This window comes from Salvia miltiorrhiza, chromosome 5 (genome assembly GCF_028751815.1).
Source record: "Salvia miltiorrhiza cultivar Shanhuang (shh) chromosome 5, IMPLAD_Smil_shh, whole genome shotgun sequence".
Lineage (NCBI taxonomy): Eukaryota > Viridiplantae > Streptophyta > Magnoliopsida > Lamiales > Lamiaceae > Salvia > Salvia miltiorrhiza.
In genome coordinates, this window is record NC_080391.1 from 50,387,481 (window position 1) to 50,408,559 (window position 21,079).

Genomic DNA, 21,079 nt, shown 5'->3' on the forward strand with positions numbered 1-21,079 from the left:
GTTAATTGCTAATAAGGAATTACACTTACCACTAATATATTCCACTGAATTTCTCTTGGGACCAATAAGTCCTCTTTGTTTATTTCTTGGATCTCAATGTCACTAGCCAATTCCTACATGTCTATGAACGCATTTAATTAACTATGTATGCACATTTAAACCATATATGCATAGAAACAACATACTCGAACGACTATTTTGAAGAAGAAAATACAATATTTGACCATTAATTGAAAAAACACAAAATCTGACAATTTTTTATGTTTTAGGCACATATGACACTATTAGTGTCATATGCTCAGTGCTGTACGAATGGTACTTGACTCATCCAAAAACACCTAACGGATGGACTCGAATTTATACGAGGTCGTCCTAGGGTGGTAAGGTGACTCAAGTCGTCTCACAAGGAAGACTTAGCAGGGCTTTAATCGTATTGCTCACGAGAACTGAAAGGAAATCTAAACACTCTAATCGGGTAATTGGGTCTGTCACTAACTCGCTATAAACAGAAAGAACAGGAAACATTAACTAACGTAGAAAACATATAAGAACTAAGAGCATGCAATTGAGCATTAAACCAATCAACTAGGGTGTTAATCTAGAGCTTTAAACAAACGATCATATTCATAACCTTCAATCAATTTGAAACCAAAGCATGAAAACTAAAACAAGCATTCGATTCAAGCACAATGAAAACCTTAATCACCATAAAAGAAATCTCTAAACATTCACCAACAAGAAAAGAAAAGCGTAAGCAATAGCAACGAACTACGAATCACGTAGATTATCAAACTCAACAACAATGATCTCCAATCATCACATTTATCAAAAGCATAAAACAAAGATTCAAATAAACTAAAGGATTCATAAAACCAAGAGAAACAATCGAGTTCTTACAAACGTAGTGATCCGAGTGAAACAAATCCAACGGAATGAAACGATTAAGCAACGACAATCCAATGAATCCGAGTACGAAAGTTGATGTTTTAAATCTCTAAAAACCAAAGGAAAATTGTGGAAAATCGCCCTAGAGGCTGTTCTGATCGAAGGTGTGAAGAAAAACCCTAAAAATGGGTTTTATACGAAAATCCGTAACTGCCGGATTTGAACAGGCACGGCGGCCGCCGTGGGACGGCGGCGCCGTGAGGCCCCTTCGCAGATCGCACCAAAACTTGCACGGCCCGCGCCGTGGGGCCGCGCCCGCAGTCATGACGGCGGCCGCCGTGGGACGGCGGCGCCGTATACGGCGGCGGCCGTGAGCTTTTCCTCCGAAACTGCTCCAAACGATGCCAACACGCGCGGTAACTCCTAATTCCTGCATACGACAGTAGCATACCCAAAAAGATCATCGAGCACGTGAAATACAAAGCAAAAGTCATGAAAACACGCTCGAAAGCACCGCAGAACATACGCAAAAACTGCCCAAATACGAGGTAAACAGTACTTATAACCATATTAGTGTCATATATCATTTTGAACACTTCCTAGTAGGGTTTAAATTATCCATTTATGATTTAGATTCCTCATTTAGGGTTTAGATTCTCCATTTAAGGTGTTGCACGAATGGTACTTATGGCCATATTAGTGCCACTAGTACCATTCATTGACAATAATAGTGTCAAAAGTACCAATTCACTTAGATTTTTTTTTCTTTTTCGATTGATACTTAATTTGGCATGCACTAATAGTGTTATATGTGCTTAACCCACGCGCAAATTTGAATCCGACCCGAATCCGATCCACCCTAATTAAGGGCAAAATAGTCTTAACACGTACTCCCTCCGTCCCGCTATTCAAGTCCCATTTTCCTTTTTGGGTTGTCCCACCGATAATGTCCCGTTTCCTAAAAAGGAAATAATAAGGGGATGCTTAACATTAAATGAGATCACTAATTGTTCAACTAATAAACCCTTAATTAATTCATTTCCCCTATTTTCTCTCTCTCTCTCTTTCTGTCTCTCTCTCTCGTCTCTCTCTCTCTCTCTGCGCCGGAGTCTCCACCGCCCGTTGTCTGCTCGTCGGAGGAAGCCTTTCTCCGCCCTCACCTTCTCCTCCGTCGCCTTCTATCTGTTGGACGACGATCTGGCGAGAGGCTACCGACTCACCTTCTCCTCCCTCACCTTCTCCTCCGGCTCACCATTTACAAGGGAGCAGCCGCCTTAGCCGCCCTAGGCTTTTCAACAACGACTACGACGGGTTTCTTTGCAGCGGCCGCCTTCTCCTTCTTTTCGGCATCAGATAACTTGTAGGAGGCCTTGATTTTGTTAAGTTTCCCCTTCGCAGCAGAGTTTTTGATTTGGAGCCCTAGAATCTTCCTGAAATTCGCCGGATCTGTCACTTCTCTCATTGGTGACCGCAACGCTTTGCCGCCCGTTTTCCGTCAACCAGGGCACTCGGCTCTCTCTCTCTCTCTGCGCCTCCACCATCGCCTTCTCCTCCAGCACAGAGCCGCCACCATCGTCACCAACAGCAGCTCCCTCTCCACACTCCCTTTTCCTCCCTCTGATCTCCTCCTCCTCCGCCTCTCACCTCTGATCTCCCCTAACCCTCGGCAAAACCATAACCCCGAATTTGGGTTGCAGATTTGGTTGGGGGAAATCGTTTGATTTCTGAGTTCGATTTGGGTGGGTTGCAGGTTTATGAGCTCGATTTGGGTGGGGTTGTGGTGATTTACCGGCGGTGGTGCGGTGGTGGTGTCGGTGGTGATTTATCGGCGGTGGTGCAGTGGTGGGCGGTGGTGCAGTGGTGATTTACAAGTGGGCAGAGAGAACATTAAGTTTTTTGTAGACATAATTTAACTCTTAATTTTAGTCTCCTTAATCTCCGTGCCGAAAAGAAACGGGACATGAATAGCGGGACGGAGGGAGTAATAAATGGTCAAATGTTGTGTTTTTTCAATTAGTGACCAAGTATTATGTTTCCTTCTACAAAATGACTATTATATATATATATATATATATAGGGGCGCGCTCCAGTGAGACCCCATAATTTTCGTGAAACACTAGGACAATGAATAAGACATATAATACTAATGAACAAAACGTATATCTAATGAACAAGATGTATATACTGATGAAAAATAAAATTTAAAAAATTCGTAATGAATAAGACATATATACTGATGAACAGAGCCGTATATACTGATGAACAATGCAGTATATGCTGATGAATAACAAAATTTAAAATATTCTGCTCCCTCCAGGATTCGAACCCTGTGAAAAAAAATCACCCTCCAGATACAATATCAGCCATAGGATTGATAAAATAAACGCACCAGATCGTGCCCTATATCTCACTAAAATTAGGGGGTCTCATTGGAGCGGCCCCCTATATATATATATCTTTTAATTAAAAGATATGTGGTTTAAATGCATGCATGGTCATGATGTCACTCGATCACCAAAACGGTCCAATTTATTTTTAAAATAAAATATAAAAGTAAAAATAAACCATGTAACGTTATATCCGTTCATTTATCATTTTAAATTTTATCCTACTTTACATTCAAATTTAGCCCCACTTTTCATCCAATAATATAGTACTCCCTCCGTCCACCAAAAATATGCCACAATTTCCTTTTTCGTCCGTCCACAAAAAATATGCCACTTCCATTTTTAGTAGTAGGGTCCACACAACTCCACTCACATTTAAAGTGGGACCCTTACTCCACTACCAACTTTACTCACATTTTCTTAAAACCCGTGCCGAAAGCAAAGTGGCATGTTTTTCGTGGACGGAGGGAGTAGTACTTTTATTTCACATTGTTGTCGACGTTTGGACTCGACACCAATAACATTATATATCCTACAATTAAGTTTTGATTTATTATTTCCTAAGTGTTGTAGGTAGACTGAACCGAGAAATGAATATTATATTTTTGTATTTATAAATTTTTTATAGCGATTTTTCTACTTTTGGTGCATCCACAAGTAGTTGCTATAGCAACTTTTATTTTATTGCATGTTACTTATGTCCGCTCAATATTCACAATAACATTTCCATTGCATGTTACTTGGTCTGCTCAATATTCACATTAACATTTATTATGATGTTTGCACAAATTTTAAATTTTTAACAATTTACCCCAACAAATTCCTTGACACGTCATACATTTTTCCAAAATTTTAATGGGGTTTTTGTAATTTCGAAGTGATTTCTTCGATTTTGTAATAATTGTAAGAAAAAATGGGAATGAGATGAAGTGTACAACACTTGATATCCCACTCCGTGTTACACTTTCAATTTTATTTATTTTTTTATATATTTTTCATCAATTTCGATTTTATATGCTTTAATTTAATTTTGTAATTATTAACTAGGTTTATTCCATCAAATTAGGGTATATAATTATTTTTTATCATTTAATTTCACTTTTATTAGCTAATAATAGGTTGATAAATTGAAAGTCATGGTATATACTTTTAAAAAAATTAATTTTTTCAAATAAAAATTAAGTATAATCCATAGTATTATAATAAATTTTATTTTTACAAAAAAATATTTTAAAATAATATATATATATATATATATATATATATATATATATATATATATATAGGGTAGGGTTAATATAAAAACCCCTCTTAAGATGAAAACTAGGAACCAATTTAAAGCCATTGATTTAAATAAAATAGAGAGCTGAGATTAAACTACAGATGCACAATTTCGATTGCATAGATGCACAATTTCAATTGCATTGATGCACAATTTCGATTTGCTTGAGTATTTTACATTGTTGGTTTCAATTGCATAAATTGCATATTTTTTAAGTGCACAGTAAAATATAATAGATGCACAGTTTCTTTTGTTGACTAAATCATAACCATTAGATCTAATATTTAAAAGGTCAAGATTAGGTTCCTAGTTCTCATTTTAACAGAGGTTTTTATTAGAACATCTTCCTATATATATATATATATATATATATATATATATATATATATATATATATAGGGTTAGTTTCTACAACAACCACTATATTAGATGAAGAATAAAGACCAACTTATGACCATTGGATTACTCTAAATAAAGGGACCAGATTATTCCAATAAAATAATTTTCGTGAATTTCAAAAAGCTGAAATTTATTCTGAATTAAGGTATAAGGGTAAACAAGTCATGACAAATTCTATGTTTTTGGTAAGTTTATGAAATCCCTTAATTCACGCCCTTCCTTTCTGAGATGAAATCAATGGCGAGATTTTCTGGGTTTCTGGTGAATCTTATAGCTGAACAGAAGATTAGAATTGAGAAATATACTGAACAATTCTTTCGAGCAAGGGTTTCAAATTCATCTGCGATCGAAAAAATCCCAAGAGTTCAATTCATCCCCCGATTGCATCAAGGTAAATCCATCAATTTGTTGAGGTATAATACTTCCAGTTTTTGAAATTTAGTTTGTGTAATTCATTAAACCTTTAGACTACAATGGTAAGGGTATATATTTTATCAGCAAACAATCAACTTCTATGCGAAAGATAGACGCCTATTAATACGATTCCCCTTCAATTTTTTAGATGATACTTGCGAGCATGCGTTTGAAACATTTGTTTGCATTCGTATTTTAATTATGAACTATAAACATATCTTAACATTTTTTGATGAATCTCTGAAAATCTTGGTTTATTTGGCTTTATTTGAGATCGATGAATGGATGAAATGTTTTTGCCCAATATTTAACTTGTGTGATATCTGATGAGATTGGTTTAATGTATTCGTATATGCCAGACTAAGTTCATCTCTGAATAAGTGCTTGTTCACTAAATTTGTAGTCTTTGTTATAGATATGGAAACATCTAGCGGCAATGCAATCGTTGTGCCAGGTAAGAACAAAGATTATTTAATAATTTTTTCAAACCATCTTGTTTTGCTTATACTGCATAAATTCGGGAATAAGGCAACTTGTTTTTTGTTACAAATTCAGATTCTCCAAGTGATTCATCCATTTCACCAGACAAGAAGCGGAAGAAGTTGGTTCTACATCACCATTCACGATTACTTAAGGTTTGATTGATTATTACGAGTATCTTATTGTTTAACCAAGTTGACGTCTCCTCTAATTCATAAATTTTTGGATGTTTCGTGCATTCATAGGTAAAGAGCCAGTTACTTTTCGAGCTGTTAGTCGTGCAAATGAAATTGACGTTAAAATGCGTATGTAATATTTCTTATTTTTTGTTTTTTCCGAAGCATAGATAGATTGCATATCCCAGCCTGGAATGTCGTATATATCACGGTAGAGAGCCTTTTTTGGTGCATTGGATCGTGAGTTGCAACTATATCAGACAAATGATCTCGGCTATATTGACATGGTAAAGTTTTGGTTGTTTTTTATGCAAATAATGATCTGGTATTAATCATCAGCTGTATCGAATCTCTTTCCAGTTTATTTTCCCTGTTTTCCCCGATGATCAGCTTTATATTGTCTGTTTTGACCTGCAGAAAGAGTTGATTTTCGTAATAGACTCTTCTATTTAGGTTAACAAACATCCGGTTAGCTCCAACTACAGCATTTTGTGTGATATCCTGGTAAGTTGTCAATATAAATGGATCTAGCATATTACGCAACATCATTTTTTATATACATTATAATTTAATTACAGAGATCACTACTGTCGAAGTTTCTAAACAGCAACAGGGAAGATCTGAGTTCGACATCAGTTGCAAAATCAACTATAGAGGTTGTGGACCTGAAATGGGCGGACAATATGAATACAATAGATGCTGCGTTGTATGTCATGAGGCATATGGAGACGTTCGGCGGAGATACATCTGTGAATTGAAATACTAGATTACTAAATGCAACTCACCACCACCTAGGGATATTGAGGATGAGATACTGTGCACCGATAGTTTCGTGGGAACATAACAAGTACAAGGATGATGTTTTGAGAGACTCGGCTGCAACGTATAGGGCTGTTATAGCTGTGAATTCTACATGATTTAATAGAGTTCTTGCAGGGTGATATCAGATATACCTCGGAGTATTTTTTGAGATCTGTTATTTACTTTAGACATTGAGTGTTAGATATTTGTGAGCAAGATTTAATTATGATTTTGGTTAGACATTATTGGTCCGATATGGTAATATATTATTATGATAAAGATATATTTCCTGTCTTTACTATGATACTTTTTTTATGTGGGTTAATGGAGGAGTCATCAGGGTTATAAAATGTGTTTCGGATTAGGCGTTGACATAGTTGATTTTAATGCCAGAGAGTTGGATGTGTATTTGGGTAGCATTGTTGTGAACGTACATATGAACATCATATATGTTGAACTTAGGTATGAACTTATACTTCTGGAGATATTGCTTTATATGCAAGTGACATTATGAGTATGCTGATGCATATGTATTTTTTGTTGTTTATCTAGGAATAGATGTTACCAATATCAGATGCCAACAAGACGAGTTCAGCAAATCCCGTGAATTCCTCATTTTCTATTCTGGTGGGATTCAATCCGATAGGATGGATCAATATTGTAGGTTTCATTAGTATGTTCATTTGTATGTTCATTTTCTATTCCAACAAACATATCAATGAACATTAGTATGTTCATTTGTTTTTATACGAACATTAGTATGTTTATTTGTTTTTATACGAACATATCGACGAACATTAGTATGTTCATTTATTTTTTATACGAACATACCATCTCCCTCTCACATACCCACATTCAGATCTCTCTCCCTCTCGAACTCAGCCACCACGGCCTTCCTCTCTCCCCAGGGACCTGATCTATTTCAACGAACACATCAATGAACATTAGTATGTTTATTTATTTTTATACGAACATTAGTATGTTCATTTTTTTTATACGAACATATCGACGAACATTAGTATGTTCATTTATTTTTTATACGAACATAACTCACCTGGACTAGAATTTTATATCAATAGAAACCTCTTTAAATCTAGTTTAATTTAAAAAAACGTATGTTGAAAAACTCCAAGTAGTTTAAGAGATATGACATGTCTACCATATTTGGCAGTTTCAGGCAACCTGAAGTTCGGATTTTTGAAAAATAGTAAATGTTGTCGAAATGACCTCAAATTTTATATGTGTATATCTAACACATATATCTTCACACCATAAAAAGTTGAGAAGTATCTCAACAGATGGTTACTGAAAGAGATGACTTAAGTGTCTGCCATACGAAAGTTTCAACAGAAATTGGCAGTGGAAGTCTTGAATTTTAAAAGGATAGTAAATGAAATTCAAATGACTTGAAAATTTGCATGAATGTTCACCACAATCCTATATATACCCCACAAAATTCCCAAAATTTTTGAGAAACAGAAATTCATCGAAACAAAGGCTTCGACTCACCTTCGTCCATGTGAGCAAGAATAAAAGTTGTTCGTCGGGGGGGTTTTTCGATCGTCGTTTCGCTATGGTGTTTAGCCGTGAAGGTCTACGGCTTGGTTTTCCTTGTGCGAGGTAGATCGGGCTACATGACGGTGCTTTCTCGGTCCTTTTTCGTCGTAGGGAGAACAAGAAACGAAGGCCGTAAGTCGACCGGTTGCTAAGTCGAGAAATCAATGTTGCTATTGAGCCGGCCGGTGTTTATATTGACATAGGTAAGATTCTAAATAAATGTCAATACTATATTTTCATTAATAATTGTTTATAAATATCAATCCGATATCAAAAACATAAATGCATAGAGTCAACGGAATACCTATAGTATTATGATAATTATGATTTTTTAAACTAATATTGTTTGATATTAAATTTATTTTATGGTGGTCCAATTCACAATTCGAAATGTTTTACTAAAATATTTTCATAGTGGTTAGTATGCCAACAATTTTTTTTCTACATACACTATTTTTTTTTTCGAATTGTAAATTAATTATACACCAACCGATGTCGCCATTAGAAAGTTGTCATCTAGCTTTGGTCTGTGAACCTGTTGAACGAACTATGGTAAAATTTGGTGTCTGTCAAGGCAAACAGAATATTGAATATTCATGTGTACATTTTCTGTTCCTTGATGAAACGTCAGCAACAAAATATTGAATATTATACTACAATTTTGATCATCAAAAGATTTCTACGCAAGTTTTTTCTTACAAGTGAATGACCCAAATACTGTTCTGGATATTTTGGATGCACATGATAAACGAAAATGTACAATTCATATGACAGTTCGTTCCATAAAATTTGCATTGAAGTATTTAGAGCTGTTTCATGGATGTTTGGATACAATCCAATAAGTTTCATTAAAATTGAAAACATAGAAATGGAAATCATCCAGCAAAGAAAGCAAAAATTTATAACAATCACGAGTCTTTTAATAAAATGATTACTCTCACTTTGATTCCATAGAATCAAGATTTCAAGAGTCTACGACTTTTGTCGGACAGTTTCTGGAATCATGATGTCCCCAAGTTTTGCATTTTCTGCAAAGACGCTTAGGTTTTTGTGCGAGAATCATGGCCTTCTCATGTTCCGATCTTCTGCGTCCACCTACGCCACTTCCTTTGGTTTTGGCTATGTCAGGAGGCAGCACGGTAGGTGTATCTGTAGGGGCTGAACCATAAAATTCATTAAACAACCTGTTCTTTGAGCATGTAGTTGTGTTTGTTGCTCCATTCTCCGCAAACTTATCTCGAAGTTCAATGAGATTGTTGTATAATTGCTCAGACAACTCCTCAATGCCTCTAACATGCGCAATTGTCTCACTAACAACCTTAAAAATACGAAAATTCCCAACTTGATGTTGGCTGTTTGGAGCTACTAGACTGTAAATCATATGATTCATTCAGGCATAAAATGCTAAACTTGCACCACCGCACAACAAGGTACTTTTGAGGAATATTGTCAAGATTCAAATTCCGAAATACGAAAAACATATGCTTGCACGGCGTACCTTTCCTAACAAATAAATTACAGCTGCAGATCACTTCGCCCTCGGACTTCATGTGTCGCACCAAGAAAACTTCACAGCTTCGGGCAATGTCTGAAATATCATCCCAATATACGGTTTGATAGAATCTGAGCATCGATGATAACACAATTGTCCATCTGGTGTTCTTGCTTGGAAATTATCTACAATTAAGAACAACATAGTAATTAATATGTGCCAAAGTCTAGTCATGCTGCTGAATATCATGAATCTCCATAGTCATATTTATAGCTATTCAAAATATATTGTTTTCATCTTAATTGTTTTATAGTTATTATGCAATTAGTTAATTGATGTTCAAAATTTTAAGGTTCATTGAACAATAAAATTTGACTCCAGTAACATTCCATGGTATTATAAATTAATTAATGAACAATAAAATTTTAAGATTTATCCTACTGGTGCAGTTTAAAGTTGCTGTTAAAATTAGTTCTTAAGTTAGTTACAATGTTCGTTCACGCTATGATAGATTGTGTGACTTTTAACCATTCTATACTCCATTTAGCAATGTTCTTATGTTCGTTCCAATGTTCTTACGTTCGTTCCAATGTTTGTTCACGCAAGAATGGTTAACGTTGAAATTGGAAAAACTAAGTTCTTTGAAATTATCTCTTACTGAATGAGGGAAAACTAAGTTCTTCGAATCTGTTAAGCAATAAATTATCTCTAACTCTAAACTATAATAATTCTGTTCATTAGATTCATAACGAATAATCAGCAACGCAAGAAAACACGCAACGAAATTACATGATCGACGTAGCGAAACAATAAAACTCCAATAGTATTAAATCGCCGGAAATCTGATTCTCGCAAAATATTATGTTCAGTGTATGAAGATAGGCAAACAGTCTCATCGAACTTACCTTGAGATTCCATGGCATAAATTTGAAACAGAGGTTTCTTTCTGGAATGTTGAGCAGCAATTCACGGTGATGAAGGATATCCACGGCACGTTGGGAAATATGCGATATTTTGGTAACTACCATATCCCACTTAATACTCTACCGTAAATAGACTAATTGATTGTATCTAATTTATGAAATAAACGTATATGCTGAGATCAAAATTACAAAGCTATCCTTTAATCATATAATGAACGTATATCATAGATTGTTGATCAGCGAAATTCCCAGCCGTTAGATTGCCCATAATCGACGTACCAGATTTGGTCTCCGTTCTTTGAAAATTTGGTGGTCTCTATAGAACCTCTCCCTATATATATATATATATATATATAAGTGGGACATAGTGACACACATGAAATTATGAGACACTAGATGATCTCATCCCGAAAAAATGTGCCAAACAAAAAGTGAAGGAGTATTTCATTAATTATTTCGGAGCTCAATTTTGTTATAAATTAGAATAAAGAATTGTAAAGATAATAATGTAAAATAGTAATGGGAAATGTTAAAGTTCGTTTAGGAAAAATAAAAAGAATTCACGTCAACCTATGTCGTGCACTTATAATGCACATGGCCCATAATGCGGCACCAAATTTTGGAAAGAGTATGCAATTGAAGTTGTGCAAGATGAAGCTTATTGTCTTTCTTCTTCTTCTTCTTTAAAAAAAAATTTCGCGTACGTTAATTCCGCGCATGGCACATTTTTTTTTTTTTTTGCTTTGGGGAAAGAGGAGCGGTGGAGTTTGATCCCTGAACTTTACTGTTTAAAAGCTATAAAAGTGAATTTTATTTTGCCTAAGGAACAATTGAATTTAAAGAAATTATACTCCCTCCGTCCCACGAATCTTGACACGTTTTCCTTTTTGGACCGTCCCACGAATCTTGACACGTTTCCTTTTTGGGCAATAATTATTACCTTCTCTCTCCTACTTTATCACCTTTATCATATTCTCTCTTCTTACTTTATCACTTTTATTACCTTCTATCTCCTATTTTATCAATTTTATACTTTATTAATTACACACTTAAAACACTAATCTACAACTTCTTAATTCTCGTGCCGAACCCAAACATGTCAAAACTCGCGGGACGGAGGGAGTAAAAATTACCAATTTCTTTTTATTAATAAATAATTAAATTTAAAAATTACATGACGATTGATTCAAATATAATACCTTTAGTCTCATATATTAATCATTCTCTACCATTATATTAATACACGTACGCCCAATAATTATAAATTTCATTATACTATATTATTGGCGGGGTTTAAATGAGAATCCTTAATTATTATGAAAACGAAGAACCATTTTAAGTCGTGAAATCACACACTCTGTCTCGCTATATATATATATATGAGAGGACTAGAATAAAAACACATTTTTTTGTATAAAATAGGAACAATTTTCAGCCATTAGATCATCAAGATCTAAGCAGGGGCATAGCCAGGGGGGCTGAAGCCCCCTCCCAAATTTTGAGTTTTTTTAAATATATATATATATATATATATATATATATATACCTATATATATATATATTATAAAAGAAATTTGTTTTACAAAAGTTGACTAGCTTGTTATATTTTTCCATTTATAATTAATTTAAGGATAATTGTGTTATTTAAAACTATATAATCTATAAAAATATTATACATTATTATCACTATTATGTTTGTCTTTTAATAGAAAATGCCTAAAATGGATGGAATGCCCAAAAAAAAAATTGTTTGCTATTATTACTATGCTTGTCTTTTATTATTCTTGATTCTAGCTTGTAATTTATTGAAAATATTGTTCGTTATTATTGTTATTATGCTTGTCTATTAATAGAAAATGCCTAAAATGTACGAAATGACAAAAAAAAAGTTTGTAATGTATTGAAATTAATTTGTATTATATTGAAACTATATAGTATATGAAAATGTTGTCCTTTATAATTACTATTATGCTCGTCTTTTAATAAAAAATACTTTAAAAATACAGAATGTCCCAAAAAAATTTGTAATGTATTGAAACTAATTTGTTATATATTTAAATTATATAATCTATGAAAATATTGTTCTTTATTATTACTATTATGCTTGTTTTTATTATTACATATAGAAATTAATGTCATTCTATATGTAATACTCTCCTACGGGATGAAGGGAATATATTATTACAAATGGTTTCATATTTAATTATTTTAAATATGTAACCGATCAGTTCCCTCAAAAAATGAATAAACAAATTCATGAGTGCAATTTCACAAAATAGGATGCTTGTATTTTAATTTTAGTGGGTTGCAGTTTCAATATTTAGTTAACTTGCATTACGTATTAGACCTAATTAATTCTGGTCTACAGAGTTTCCACCAAACAAACCACATATGATCGTATTGGCATACACGTGTCTTTTTATTGCAGCTTAATTAGATTTTGTAGTTGCCATTAAGTTTCAACCACTAATTATAATGTAATGTGACTTTTTTCGTGTTTACATTTATAGCATATATTCTATTTTCATATAAAAGGCAATTTAGTGTGTTTATATATATATATAGATATAGGAATGGGATCATATAGATCACAATGCTTATAATAGATCCCTAGATCTAAATCTTGATCACACATTTATGACATGTGGCGCATCAAGATGGTGACACGTGGCAAGGATTCCAAGGCAAAATCTGGAGGGGTAAAATTGGAATGTAATTTTCGGATTTAATAATTAAAAAAAAATATATTTTTTTTTAGATTTTCTCAAAAAGATATATTTTAGATGCATATAGTTTCACACAAAGATGCATAAAATTTTCACATGAAATGCATAATTTTGAACAGAAAAATGCATTTAATTTTTCCAGTTTTGGTATTTTCACCACCCCACCCCATACCACCCCCCAATCCAGCCCACACCACCCCCCAACCCTCCCCATTACCACCCCCCAAAAATATGCATGTTTCACATGCATATAAAATCAAACAAAAATGCATAAAGTTTTCACATAAAAATGCATTAAATTATACAAAAAATGCATTTCATTTTAATGAATCCGGTAGTTTTGCCACCCCACCCCTGCCCCTGCCCCTGCCCCCCCACCCCACCCACCCCCCCCAACCCCCACCCCCCACCCCCCAAATTTTTTTTTTTCAAAAACTGATTTTCTAATTGCTGGCCCCCCCCACCCCCCACCCCCCCAAAAAAAAATATTTTTTTATTTTTTTAAAAATTGATTTTCAAAAAAAAAATTTGGGGGGGTGGGGGGGTCAGTGGTCAGAAAAATCAGTTTTTAAGAAAATAAAAAAATAAAAAAATAAAAATTTTGGTGGGGAGGTGGGTGGGGGGGTGGGGGTAGGGGTGGGTCAATGGTCAGAAAATCAGTTTTTAAAAAAATAATTTTTTTTGGGGGGGGGGGGGTGGGTGGGGGGGGTAGGGGGTGGGGTTCTGGGGTGGGGTGGGGTTCTGGGGTGTGGGGGGTGGGGTTGGGGTGGGGTGAAATCTTATGCATATTTATATGAAACTTTATGCATTTTTATATGAAAGTTCATGCATTCTCGTATGAAACTTTATGCATCTAAAATATACCTATTTTGAGAAAATATAATTTTTTTTTTTGAATTTCGAAAATTACATTCCAATTTTACCCCTCTCCAGATTTTGCCTTGAACATTTGAAATAAGAACCACTAATAAAATAAGAACGGAGAACCATTTTAAGCCATTCGATCATCAAGATCTACGGTGGGTGCATCATCTTGGTGGATGGATGCAGGTGCTGGGTTCGATTCCTGAAGGGAGCAAAAAAATTATTTTTTTCGGATGCATTAAATTTAATAGCGGATGCATTAATTTGTATAGCAGATGCAGTAATTTTATTGGTTCTTATGTTCTCACGATAATTGTGGTTCTCACTATAACCGCATCCTATATATATATATATATATATATATATATATATATGTGTGTGTGTGTGTGTGTGTGTGTGTGTGGTGAATTAAAAATCAACACCTAACTATAAAACGATAAATGACACAATAATTTACGTGATTCGATCAGTAGATCTACATTCACGGGTGAGTTTTGAGAGTTTTTCACTATATTTTTTGTGTTTACAATTTACATGGTAAGAAAATGAGTTGAAAGTCTCCTAAACTAATAATGAAATGTCTTATTTATAGCCATAAGAGTAAAACTAGGCCACTTGGGCCCATTAATTTAAATAATTGGGTCTAAGGCCTTATTACATGAGTCTTGAGCTTGGAGCTGAGTCGTTGAGCTGCCAAGATAATTCTCGATTGATAAGGTCAGCTCTGTCAAGTCATCGCTGCATAAAATATTAGAAATAATAATAATAATTGTGTTAATAATAATGATATAGAAGAAAGATTTCAGCCATATTAATTGCACAAGATTGATGCAGACTTTACTCCTCATCAATATACACTCGATCATTGAAATAAGTTACCATATCAGCTGCAAAAATGGGCTTTGGTGGACACCAAAAGGCATCTTAATTAAGAAAATTACATAGTTTAACCGTTGGTTGAGAAAATCAAGTGACAAAGTGATAAATACAGAAAATTACTTCCATTGTTGAAGTATTGTGAATCGAAATATTTGGCATTCGAAATTTTGCATCCTAATTTAGGGGGGTGTATTCGCTGTGGGTTCCAGCGACCGCTGAAAATAAGTGCTATATAAGGCCCAGCGGGCGCTGGTGTATTGTTACATGTTTTTTACTATATTTTGTACAGACGTAGGCTTTTCACACACAAAACTTAACAAGATATAATAATAAAATAAAATAAATAATAAAATCACCAACTAGCATACGAAATTGTCTAACTAATTCACTATAATGGAGTATATACAAACACTGATAGACACATATATGCACATATAATCGCGATATTTTTACCATGAAAAATAAAAATAAAAAGGCACATAGTATTTAAGGAATGAGAAAAGTTATACTAGGGTCAGAATTGACGACGGCAGCAGTGCCGGTGAAATCACAAGCGAGCGGCGCCTGACGATTCCTCTGGAAATACTTGTTTTAAGATTGCAAACAGCAGCAATGAATCCACGTAACTCGACATATCAAACATGAAATCTATTCTGAATTTCAGAATCTTGGCCCCTAAGTTTCGATATTTGTCTGAATTATGATCAGTGGGCTTCCTGAAATGAAGGCAGCAGCTCCGGAAAATCTGTGTTCGCTTTAACCCGAACCTCTCCTTGGAAACCATGAACGCCGAAGATATAACCAGTTTCAACAAAGTCTGAAGCAGATGAACTAGTCTGGACTAGCTCAAGAGCATCTGAACGTGGAATCAGAAGATGCACTTAAACACAATAGTTTATTTACTACGGCGGCTCTACTCCCAAGAGTGCATGGCTGCCCATAAGTTATGGGCCATAACCATATATAGCAAAAGCAATAAATGAGTTCCAATGTACATAAGTCTCAAATCCAGCGTCCGCTGGACTCTCCCAACGGTGGCTGAGTTCCAGCGGTCGCTGGCTTCTTGGCCGCGGCCGCTGGAACTTAGCGCTCGCTCAAAATTTCATAGATTTCAATTCTCGTGGTTCTTGGCCGGATTTCGTCGTGTGTATTTTTTGGATGAAATCCATGAAAGTCATTCCGGATTTGAAGTCAATGGAATAATGAATACACCTAAATTTGTATGGATTTTAAAAAGTCTGAAACGAATACGCTCAGATTTATATAGACTTTTAAAAGTCTTGAACGAATACATCCAGATTTCTGCAGACTTTTAAAAGTCTGGAACGAATACACCCAGACTTTTAAAATTCATAGAAATCTATTAAACTCCACAATGAATACATTTCATCCATAAAAAAAACACGTATAGTATTATTTGGACATGAAAGATCTTAGATCTGACCTGCTTTCGTGTACGGTAATATTTTCGTTCCCCAACATAACTAAATACGTAAATTATGTTGCAACAATTTCTGTTACTTATTGTCGCCAATTAAATAATTAAGCTTTAAGCATATCAATCCCATGAAATTGTTTTGTTGGCGGAGTGATCGGTTAATATTCGAATTTTATCATTATTTTTTATATTCATATCCTATTTATATTTAAGCATTATTAAGAGTATATCCAGATATTTTATGCTTATGTACGAGCTGACTTGTACCCAAAGTTAAGCATTTCTTTTTTTTTTCAAAATTGGGGGATCAATTGAGATAATTTGAATCATAAACCTCACTGTTGAGTTATATAGGAGTTTGCACTGCAATAAGAGGATGTTTGGTTGAACTTATAAGTTTTTAAAAATAGCTTACAAGTTGTCTATGAACTTATAAGCTAATTCAAAGTGTTTAACAAAATAAACTCTTGAACAACTTATGAGTTGTAAAAATTAGCTACAAAAGCTAATAAGCCCCTAAAAAATAAGTTCTACCCCAGCTTATTTTTTCAAAATCTTATATGTAAAAATTATTTTACAAATATAATTGAACGATGATTTGTTATTTTCATCATAAACCCTTGTAAGTTCTTCTATCTTTAATTTTTTTTCTCCTTCACTAAAATTCTCTCTCTAACTTATGAACTTAATTATTCAAGTATTTTGACTAACTTATAAGCTAGTTATTAAAATATCTTACAAGCTTGGCCAAATACCTTCTAAAAAATTGTGCCACATTCTTAATATATAGATCGAAAGATTTATTTTTCAAATATATATTTATTATTTAAACTCAATATTTTTCACATAATACTAGCTAGTGTGAATAAATATAGATAAACTCATACGTACTTAAACTAATAAATTAAATAAACATACACATTCTGAATTTTCATTTTTGTTAACTTTCTGATTATGTTGTGTTACAGAAAAAAAACAAGAGAATTTGGCTGAAGTTGTCAAATTCATTTAAGTTGCAATCATGAAAACAACTAGTTCCTAAGTTAGTTACACATTCGTCCAAAAATTACTCTAAAAGATAATACGTCAACTAATAACTTTTGCGGAGCATAAAAACAAAATTCAGAAAAATTAGAACAATATCTTGATTTAGTTGGACCTAAATGCATTTTGTACATTTCTATGTTCTTTCGTGTCATCACCAAGTTTTGGATGTCTAATTGTATAGTACTAGTTTGTAGTTAATAACAATTAAATAAATTTGACGTTTATATGGGCACTAATATGAATTAAAATATATAATATATTAAAATACTCCCTCCGTCCACGAAAAAGAGTCATGTTTCCCTTTTTTTTGTCCACAAAAAAGAGTCTTGTTTCACTTTTTATACAATTATACCCTTCATGGGCTTCAATATTTACTTTACTTTGCCATTAATACATCTACCTCAATAGTTAAAAATAATTCACTTAATTCCTTAATTAACACTAATCCTAAATTCCTTTATGTAAACCCACGCACACACTCACAAAACACACACGAGACACACAGATGCAGCGGCGCCACCTCCCCCCTCCTTCCTCACCGGCATCGCCGGCTCTCCGGGAACCACCACCGGTGCACCTCCCTTCTCTCACCTCTCGCCTCACGCCGTCTCTCTCTTCTCAAACTCTCACGCACCCTTCAACCCAAACGCCGCGCCGCCTTCATCTACTGCCGGCGAAGGTGATAGCAGCGAGGGCTGCGACCGCCGCGGTTCCCTCTCTGGCGAAGACGCGCCAGAGCGCCGCTCTCCTGGCTTTATCTCTCTCTCTCACCACTTAGCCCTAAATCCCCAAAATCCAGAATCCACCCTAAATCCCCTTACTTCATCTCTCTCTCTCACCGCTCCCCTGAGCGCCACGACCGGAAGGCCATCGCCGCAGAGCCCAGTCACTTCTCCGTTCACGGCCGGACAGCCGCCGCCGAGCCCAGTCTCTTCCCCGGCGAGGAACGCCGCCGCTGACCGCCTCTCTCTGCGTCGCCCTTCATCTCTCGCTCTCTCTATTTCTCAGGTAACAACGACAACCCCTCCAATTTGTTGTTGAATTTGTTCGAATTTATTTTGAATATCCAAAAAGTTGTTGAATTTGCTGGAATCGAATTTGCTGTAGAGAGTTTGAATTTGTTGCTGTAATTTCCTAAATTTGTAGGTGGAATTGATTTGTTGAATTTGTTTGAATTTGTTGTTGGGATTTTGATTTGGATTCAGGGGAACCGCTGCTACCGGGCCGACTACGAACGGTGGGTCGGAGAGAGGAAGGGAGAAGAAGATCGTGGAGGTTCCAGATCGCCGATGGCAACGGCCCCCTTGGAGTTCCGGCTGAAAATCGTGGTGGTTGGCTACTGAATTTATGTTTAAATTTGCATATAATCTTTGGGGATGAAATCTGAAATTTGAATGAGAAATGAAAATTGCACTTGATTAGCTTTTTGTTTTTCTTAAATTTGAATTCGGTGCATTGTTTTACAGTGCATGATTGAATTTTTGATTTTAAGTGTATTCAATTTTGTTTCTTAAATTTGAGTTTGTTTGAATCTGAAATTTTAGTGCACCTTAATTAAATCTTCACTTTCAAGAACATAAAGCAATTAATTAAGTTTAGAAGTAAATAAAGGATTAAGTATTTAAAATTGTTATTAACACTACCCCTATAAATTTACTTCTCTCTCTACTTACACCTACTTTAACAACTTTCTTAAAACCCGTACCGAGTCCCAAATGGGACTCTTTTTCATGGACGGAGGGAGTATAACGTTTAAAAAGAATAAAACTAACGGTGAGATAAATCAAACTAGTTTGGCATACAAATAAAGGTTAATTGCTATAAATACACCTAAGAACTTATTTATTAGGGGTTGATTTGGGTGTATACTGAATTTAAACTTTTATTAGCGAAAAAAAAAGGAAAAGAAAACCTTAGAAAAAAACTCATCGAGTGCACGCCAAAGCAAATTAATGGGCCGGGCCGAGCCTCATCAAAACCTTATCAGCGAAAATTCATTGAAAAAAACACTAAGTAAGACAAAGGAGTACTCGTATATTACAGCGAGAACAAGAAAAAAATAATAAGCCAAGGGAAGCCAAAAAGGTAGTCACGTCCCTGATAAGACAGAGCAGGTGGAAAACCAGAACAACCCATGGAATCCGACGAGAGTTCGGCCAAGTCCTAGCAGGCTAGCACACGTACCAGAGACCTATGAAAAACCGGAGTCTGACGCCCCAAAGCCCGAATCCAGGCGAGAAAAACCACGAATGCAATCCAATCACAAGCTTGAAACCACCTAACGAACACGAACGAAAGAGGGAGTGATTTGGGTGTATAATATACACATAATTAACATCCTAATATTTACACAAGATCTTTAGATTTTATATACCACCTTCTAGGTGGGATATGTACAAATTATAATTATATCATTTAATAATTTTATAATAGATTAAATTGTCATAATTTCACTTTTTTATTATAAATTTCTAATATATTACACTACCAAAATTTCACTCATCCACCATAATTTATTTGTAAAACTAATACTTTAATATATCTAATGTGGCATAATATTGAGACCTTATATTACAATATAAGACATCTCAATTCCACATATCAAATATTATCACATAATGTCAAAGCAAATGATAATCAATAATTTCACTGTAATAAAACTTAGTACTTTGTTTACTTCTTAGGATACTTTCTCTTTGATGGAAAATGGTGGAATACATATATTTTCTCTATTTTTCCAGTCTTTTCACATGTTCTTTTTAGTTGAAAAATTATCCTTAGGCATGAAAGAAATTTTTTCCGGAGAACCCCACCCCCTTTTTCACCTTTCACTTCAATTCATGATAATATTATCACAAGTTATAAGTGTGACAATGTTTTCTATATTATATATTTTTATGATCTTTCAATTTTACCTTTCAAAATATCTACAATTTTAACTTCTCTCTCTCTCCATAATATTTTCATATATTTTTACATAAGATAGAATATGAGATAAAAAGAGTGGGAACACTAAAGTCTGATAAAAATTTTTATCTCCCCCCCCCCCTAATTTCTAATAATAAACTTACAATTAAAGAGAACCTGATATTGATATCAAGTAAGAGTTTAATACTTCACTGAACACTTAGTAAGCCAAGCTCAATTTTTCATTCTATTCCATTTTAAGGTAGAAGGTAGATTAAGCATAGTTTGTTTGTTTATTTGTTTATTTATTTTTTTTGGTGAAAAAGGATTAATAATATTCTTTCATTTTCCTCAATGATGACTCGAACTCCAAACTTAATGATTGAAGAAAAAAGTTTTATTAATTAAGTTGCATTTCGATG

General features: G+C 34.5%; 1 protein-coding gene and 1 long non-coding RNA gene across 3 annotated transcripts in view; one reads left to right on the plus strand and one right to left on the minus strand.

Annotated features, from left to right (window-relative positions):
• Positions 1–21,079, minus strand: part of LOC130987205 (uncharacterized) — a 698,101-nt gene that overhangs the window by 387,991 nt on the left and 289,031 nt on the right. The window lies entirely within an intron of this gene.
• On the plus strand, positions 5,459–6,397 carry LOC130987226 (uncharacterized). Its single transcript, XR_009089621.1, has 3 exons — positions 5,459–5,821; positions 5,923–6,002; positions 6,194–6,397. It is a non-coding gene; the product is annotated as an uncharacterized LOC130987226 (long non-coding RNA).